Below are 8,095 nucleotides of genomic sequence, written 5' to 3'. Positions count from 1 at the left end.
CAAGAGGGCATTTGCAGCATGTCAATTTGAGCACAGGTTTCGGCAAAACTGCAATTAAATAGTAACCTGCCTTTCAAGGGGCAATTGTTCAGCTACAGACTGAGAATATTTCCACAAACAGGAAATGGCGGCAAAAACAAAATTCTAGTTCCCTAGTGATGTTACAAGGGATAGGATTATGTACAATCCCTGTGAGAACAAAACTAAATGTAGGCGTTCAGAAGGGAAATAAAGAGTAAGGGAGACTGGCAACTAACTTTAAAAGGGAATCCAAAGTCATCCTTAGTCACAAACAGAGAGGTCAGTTATCATAATTCCCCTGTTTAAACTTCATAGGGGCAGGGGCCTGGCTGAGGCATTATGAAGAGGAAGTTGATGTCCAATCCATGGTGAAAAGAAATGTAGTTGAGATTTGGATGAGTTGAAGTTTGACAGAAGTTTAGAAAGACTAAAATTAAATAGAATTGCAGCTGCTGGAAATCTGAAACAAAAAGGAATACGAGAGAAAATCAGCAGCTTTGGCAATATCTGAATGAGAAAGCAGAGTTAATGTTTTTGAGTCATGTGACCCATTGAGATTATGCAGTAATTCTGCTTCAATTACTGATTGTCCTTGCTTTTGGGAACTGATAAAAACTGAATTGGAGACACCTGAGGATACTGAGATAAATAACCTTGAAGCTGCAATGACACTGTCCACAACAGCTTACTCCTGTTCAAATACAAGGGTGGGATCAGAGGACTGGACAATTACCACTGTTATGATGTTTTTGTCACAAGTATGTGACAAAATCTAGCAAGTAGATTCACCTTAGTGGTAGAAAATCTTTGAAGGAACTGTAATCTCAACCTCAATCAACAATGCTTGGGGAGCATATGGACAAACCTTTTATGCTGAGTTAGAAATCCTCATCATTTACTATGTAACCTGTTTGCTAGAAACTGGTGAAGTCTTATAATTCTAAATCTTCAGTTTTCATGGCTTTGTAATGGGATTAATTCTTGAAGAAAGTGCTTGCTTGAAGTGTCTTAATTTGTCATTTGTGTTAAATTGCAGCTGTGAACGAACATTAAGTCCAAACTCTGTCCAATTTCTGATGAGGTTGAGAATTTAAAATCAGCAGAAAAGGAAGTGACAGTCAAGAAGTAAGTTTGATCCATTGTATGACGATGTTATACTGTGTTTGCAATAGAGTAATGTGAAAAAGTGATTGTCAGAAATCTCTTCATGAAGATATAAATGTTTCCATGCTGTATGACTCTATAAGACAGACCATAGAAACAGTGGCATGGACACCACTCAGATTATAAAACGTTCATGAAGAAATGGCTTCTGAATTCCTTATATAGTTTCTCCCTCATCCCTAAGAAGCAGAAATGCTCAGCACTTAGTGGGAGGACAAGCAATAGTTTAATGTGAAATTGTTGAGTTTATCTCAGTGCAATATATAGACTATTTAGCAAATGTAAGTTATTGGAAGAATGGTTTCAATCAGTTTTTTCCCTCTATTACCATCTACCACTACTACCGTTGGCAAGCTGCTTTGGCCCTCAGGGTCATTTCTTGTAAATTTCCTGAGGAGTTTTAAAGAATTATTCATTTTGTGCAATTTTACATTTGGAGTATGACCTTGTTTAATGAAATCAGCTGATCAGGGCTCGAAATACTGCGTTTTGATACTTCAATTTTTTCGTAATGGCTGGCAACCAATTATAGACCCAAACACCGTTTTAATTTGCTTTTTATTTTGTGGTTTATGATCAACTACAGAAATATGCAATTTAACTGACTAAGCATTCAAGAAAATGATAGTCTTGGTTCTAAAGAAAATAAAGCAGTGGTGAAAAATAAAGTTTGATTGACATGTGGTTAAATTGCATTTTTATTTGGAATTTGTGAGACGAATTGCTGGAGAGAGTGAAAACCTGTAAAATAGTGTGGAGATATTTTCATGAAGACATCCTGCAATGCTGAGTGCCAAACAGAACTCCAATCCATCCCAATCATTGTAAATAAGCTGCTTGATTTGGGTCTCCAATGATGGCATTATTCCTAGAGATTGACATGATTAGATATTTCAGTGTAATTCATCCAAAACTCTTCCTGTGAATTGTTTGTCCAACAGTATCAAGATTTTGGAGTTGTTCATCTCGGATTGTCATTTATCATGTTTGCAGTGATGATACATTAATTAAGGAATGGTTTCCCTTGTCACGGCAGTTCACTACAAGCTATCCTGCAAAATGCCTGTGAATGTTTCTTAGAAAAGGAATTACACGAATGCCGAGTGCAGTCATATTATTAGTATGTGGTTTGTTCCTGGCCTCCTGACTAGTCCTCCCTGCTGCTATTGTATGTTCATGTAATCTAATTTGCGATTATTGCTTTCTGAATACAAGAAATCCAAATGTTCTTCTGAAATAATTTTTCATGTTTGAAATGTGATAATGAAATGCTTTCAAAGGTACTTGATTGTGGAAAGCAACGCACAAATGCAATTCCATAGCATTGTTGTGAGATGAGCAGGAATTCTAGTTAAACATTTGAGACGGACCAAGATTGCCGAGATTGTTTTACGGCTCGGAATAATATCAGTTAGTACTTTGGAAGCATAGGGGTCAAAGACAGGATTGTTCTGTGTGTTTAATGAAGCAGAAAGAATATTTCATTCAATAGGTTGGAGTGTTGATTGGTATTAGGCTGTTGAAGTATTTTTTTCTGCAAATATACAGTGGTTTATTTTCTGTTCATATGTGATTTGTCTACTCATTTATTTTGCTTTCTGAAGTTGATATTGTAGTTTTTATCATCAAGAAAGTCAATACCTGAAGTGCCAAAGAACAGATAATCTGCTTGTGAGCAAATGCAAAGGGAAATATTTGCAGTGTTGAATTGAGAAAAAAAAATGGTTAATTTGGAACACAGTATTTTCAGGGAATGTTTTCTCTTCAGATTCAATAGCAAGCAATTACAACTCGCCTACACTGAAGCTTAAAATAAGCCTCCAAGTTATGAAAAATGCTACACAGCAATGTGTTCTCTGGTTAATCTAAGAAACAGAACACAGTTGGGATGCTTTCCACATTGCTGCTCTCTCTATCCTACCCAGTTGTCTTCTTGGATAGGTGAAACGTTTGGAAATCTAAGCCTTTTGAGTGGGTGGTTGGAGGATTTTTGGATGAACACATCTAATTTTGGATACCAAATTGATTTCACAGTATTCCTATTCTAATTTACCAGGAGACATGCAGTGATAAATTGTATGAAGGGCCCTAAATTATACTGATCACAGGTGAGAACAGTGTAATCCTCAAAAATGTATTATGCTGGTTGAACATGTTATTTGGTATGTTAACCACCTTTTGTATTCAAGTTTCTGAATGAGTTCGGAGTGGAGTGAATTAGGAAATTATCATTTTTGTTTTCTATGGAATAGCCGTTCACAACCTGCTAGCATTGTTTAAATAAATAATGTTAGGATTACCTTTTTGTATTTATGAAATACCTTTAACGTGGTGCTTCATCCCAAAATACATCATAGGAGTACTGTGAAACAAAGCTCGACACTCAACAATACACAGATATTTAGGGGTTAAGTAAAAGCATGGTCAAAACATGAGGTTAAAGAAACATCGTGAGTAAGGTCATTAGAGACAGAAATATACCCAGTGAAGTTGTCTTTGGTGAATCAATTAAGCTTAGGTGCTCAAGTGAACAGAATTGGCAAGAAGGGCAATAGTGCATCCATGCACAATTACTTCAATTCTGGAATGCTGTTTAAAATTACACAGTGCTGTTGCAATCTAAGTCTACATTGCATTGGCTTTAGGAAGAGATGGTTTTGGATGGTGAAAAGATGATAATGAATAATTAAACTAAATGATGTTGTACAGTGCAGCTGAATCGAGGTTTCAGATTACTCGGTAGGGACATATTCACTTCTTAATAAATCTACTGGAAACAAATACCTTAGTACTAGTGGAACTGCAAGAGTGTGCGTTGGGCCACATTTTCTACTCTGGGCATTACTGATTAAGCTCTACCATATTGAGTATCAGCAGGGTAAAGGATGATTAGCTTAGTAACTTATTCCTAACTCCAAATGCTATCGATTGGGTATGGATTTTTTGATTGTCGTGATCTTTTTGAACTGATTTTTTCCTTTTGTACTTCTTTTTGTAGGGTTACTATTGGAATGTTGATCATTTGAACTAAGCGATACTAATGATTTGGGCATATTGTTAGAGGATTCTGAGACTGTCTAGATACAAAATTGGCGAGCACATAGTAGACAATATGGAATAGATGGAAAGTCTTCACTCTGGAGTCCTGTAACCAGTGGTGTTACGCAGGAATCTGTTCTGGGAACTCTGCTGTTTGTGATTTTTATAAATGAATTGGGTGGGGAAGTTGAAGGGTGGGCTAGTACGTTTTGATGGTATGAAGGTTGGTGGAGTTGTGAATCGTGTGCAGGACTGTTGTAGGTTGCAACAGGACATTGACAGGATGCAGTACTAACTGAGAAGTGGCAGATGAGGGTTCAACCTGGAAAAGTGTGAAGTGATTCATTTTGGAAGGTCGAATTTGATTCTTAGCTGTGTGGAGGAACAGGGGGATCTTGCGGTCCACATTCATAGATCCCTCAACATTGTCACCCACATTGATAGGGTTGTTAAGAAGGTGTATGATCCGTTGGCATTCATTAGCGGAGGATTGAATTTAAGAGCTGTGAGGTTGTGCTGCAGCTCAAAGCCCTGCTTAGACCACACTTGGAATATAGTGTTCAGTTCTGGTTGCCTCGCTTATAGAAAGGATGTGAAAACTTGAGAGAATGTGTAGAGGAGACTTATTAGGATGCTGCCTGGACTGGAGGTCATGTCACAGGAAGGAAGGTTGAGGGAGCTTGAGTTTATTTTCTCATTTGGCGTGAAGAAAGGTGAGAGGTGACTTGATAGAGGTGCACAAGACGAGAGGTGTAGAGTGGATAGCCACACGTTTTACATAGGACAGAGATGGCTATAAAAAGGGCATAATTTTAAGGTGATTGGAGCCATGTTTAGGGGAGATGTCAGAGGTAGGTTCTTTACACAGAGGTGTGTGTGGAATGCATTGCCAGCGGTGGTGGTAGAGTAATAAACATTAGAGGCATTTAAGTGACTCTTGGTCCAGCACATGGATGATAGTACAATAAAGGGTATGTAGGTTTGTTTCATCTTGGAGTAGGATAAAAGGTCTGCATAACATCGAAGGCATAAGGCCCTTATGGTGCAGTGCTGCTTTATGTTCAACAAATGATGCAACTAATGAACCCAGGTTTCTTCCGCAGGTCGTGGTTACAGTTTGTTTCAGAAGCTTTCTTTCACTGCTTCCTTTAGTTGAAGTAACTACCTTTTTAAAGGAATAATATTTCCATGGACTTGCCCCCTCCATCTCTGAAATGTCTTTGTATTCGATATGGAGGTTTCTCTTTTGTTTTTGTCTAATTTCCCTTTTATTTTGCCTCGCACAGACTATATTTGTTCTGATGCTGCCAGCCATGCCTTCAGCTGTTTGGACTCTAAACTCTGAAATACACGCTGTGCTTCACTCCTTTTTGCAAAAAAAAGGTAAACACTTTAAAAAGTTTATCCTTTTCAAGTTTTTAGTCATTCCGCTGACTTCATTGAATTGCAGTCTCTTGACATTTCCAACCATTAGTTATTTCATTTCAAAATTTCTAACTTTCACTAGTTAATATCATTCGGCAACTTAACTATGTAGGTCAACTGTGGTTTTGACTCAATGCAAACGTTTGTGACTTATGTTAACTGACTGGAAAGCAGATGAACTAAAAAAATCCCTCCAGTGCAAACTATTTCCAAGACGAAGTAGTATTTTTTTCTCAAACAGTATGAGGCTATTACTTCATATGGCGCTCTGGATGCTGAGCACCTCTCATTCCAAACACTAATAGGAATGGAAATGTTTAGTCTCAGTAGAGTCTGTGTCTCTGTATAATGTTTCACCAATATATTTCTGTGCTATAGTGATAGAATATGGACAGTTTTAATTGTGCAGCCAACTGTTCCAGCTGTATGCAGTAAGCAGCATAGGTCTGTTGATATGGAGATTTGTAGTGAAAAACTAGAACAGCATTTTCAGTGTAAATTTTTCCATGTAAGTTGGATGCTAATTAAACAAATCTTTTTGGAGACTCTGCAAAGTCGAAGGTTGCTCCTACGTATCGCATCATAGACCCAAGCTGGAGCTCAGTCCATATCCTAATTAACACCAAGACTGATGTTGGCCCACATTGACTCCTGGTCCACTGATATCTGAATTTAGATGCATTTTACAAAAAAAATCCTTCTTGTGTTCACATCCCTCTGTCTGGAATTACTTGAGGTCCCAAACTTTTCCTGGATCATTTTTGTTCCGCCAAGTCCAGTCTGATGTCATCTCTCTCAATTCCGACCCCGCCATTAATACTACTTCTGCAGCCGGATAATTACTTTCCCCAGACATCACCATCTCTGACGTTTTAAGAAACGGATGAAAAATCACTCAAACCAAGCTTTTGGTCACCTCCTTTAATGTCAGTCTGTGCTTGGTTAATCTGCTGTGACGTGCAATGGGGATGTTTTCTGTGCAAAGGGTTCTATTTCAGTTTTGTGATAACTTCTTTGTATAGCTGATATCATCATGTAAAAAATAACCATTGAGCTCAGAATAATAACCAGGCAGTTAACATAAGTTAGTTGCAAGCTGACTATATTGGAGAACCTCATTGGTCATCCTCAACTAGACCCAACTTTGCGATCTTACTTGGGTGTCCAAGCATTGGTAATGCAACTAACAGAATTCAGACAAACAGATCATTTTTATCCTTGCTTTAATTTTGTTTGCTTGATTTGTCCTGTTTGACTTTCATTATGCAGATGGTTTGTGAAGATTTAAAAAATAACTCTTTCTCCTTTCTGGTGGAGAAAGCATAATCTAAACACCAAGAATTTCTGCTGGTTAATAAGTATCCTCAGATGCATGTGAAATCACTTCATACACAAGCATTATCTGTGCCGTTCACAAAAGAGAAAACCCAGAAACATGGTTAACTTGCAGCTTCAATTCGTGACCAGCATATTTGACTCAGACAGTCATTCCTCCTTCACTGGTTCCCTGTCTGAAGGCATAATGGGATTGCCAGTACCAGTTCTCGATGGTGGCTCACCTTCTCCTGCATGATCAGGATTGCCCTTTATTCCAAAAAAAAAGCCAACGTTAAAATTGTAAAATTATATGTTGTAGTTCGACAAAATTTTGCTTTCCTGGTGAACAGTTATTAACTCTGACTTTATTTCCAGTGCTGCAGCTCATTCTCCTAAACTAGCTGGAGAACTGCGCTTCGGTCAAGTATCAAGTTTCAAGTTAGAAGTGTCTCTGCAAGGTACTTTCTTATTTGCATCAGACAGTGCTGGGTCAGATTCTGAAAAACAGGCCCATAACCACCTCAATCAGTTTCTGAAGGATGAGACAACCGAGAAAGGGATGTTAAGAAGATTTACATTCGTTTTGCAAGAAAAGTATTTTAATTCTGAAGGCAAGTGGGAAATAGTCATAGAGACGTATAAGCATGGAAACAGAACCTTCGGTCCAACTCATCCATGCCGACCAGATATCCTAACCCAGTCTAGTCGCACCCGGTCCATATCCCTCCATGCCTTCCTGTTCATGTACCCATCAAGATGACTTTTAAATATTAGCCTCCACCATTTCCGCTGGCAGTTCATTCTATACACTCTCTCTGCGTTAAAAAGTTCCCCTTAGGTCTCTTTTATATCTTTCCCATCTCACCCTAAACCTATACCCACTAATTCTGGACTCCCCTACCCCAGAGAAAAGACTTTGTTTATTTATCCTATCCATGCACCTCCTGATTTTGTAAACCTGTATAAGGTCATCCCTAAGCCTCTGACGCTCCAGGGAAAACAGCCCCAGCCTGTTAAGCTTCAAATCCTATACCTCAAATCCTACAACCCTGGCAACATCCTTGTAAATATTTTCTGAACTTATCAAGTTTCGCGGCATCAGAGACCAGAATTGCACACTATATTCCAA

The 8,095-nt window shown here is 38.3% G+C and overlaps 1 long non-coding RNA gene across 2 annotated transcripts; it reads left to right on the top strand.

Annotated features, from left to right (window-relative positions):
* The first annotated feature begins 704 nt into the window (after positions 1–704).
* Positions 705–7,576, top strand: LOC122558067. 2 transcript variants are annotated; one of them, XR_006314035.1, is made up of 4 exons: positions 705–779; positions 1,058–1,146; positions 5,511–5,607; positions 7,342–7,576. It is a non-coding gene; the product is annotated as an uncharacterized LOC122558067 (long non-coding RNA). The 2 variants fall into 2 exon arrangements; XR_006314036.1 differs by lacking the exon at positions 705–779 and adding an exon at positions 786–898.
* The last annotated feature ends 519 nt before the right edge of the window (positions 7,577–8,095 follow it).

This window comes from Chiloscyllium plagiosum, chromosome 16, assembly GCF_004010195.1.
Source record: "Chiloscyllium plagiosum isolate BGI_BamShark_2017 chromosome 16, ASM401019v2, whole genome shotgun sequence".
In the NCBI taxonomy this organism is placed as follows: domain Eukaryota; kingdom Metazoa; phylum Chordata; class Chondrichthyes; order Orectolobiformes; family Hemiscylliidae; genus Chiloscyllium; species Chiloscyllium plagiosum.
Note: the sequence above shows the minus strand (reverse complement) of the source record. Positions and strands in the feature narration are given on the sequence as shown.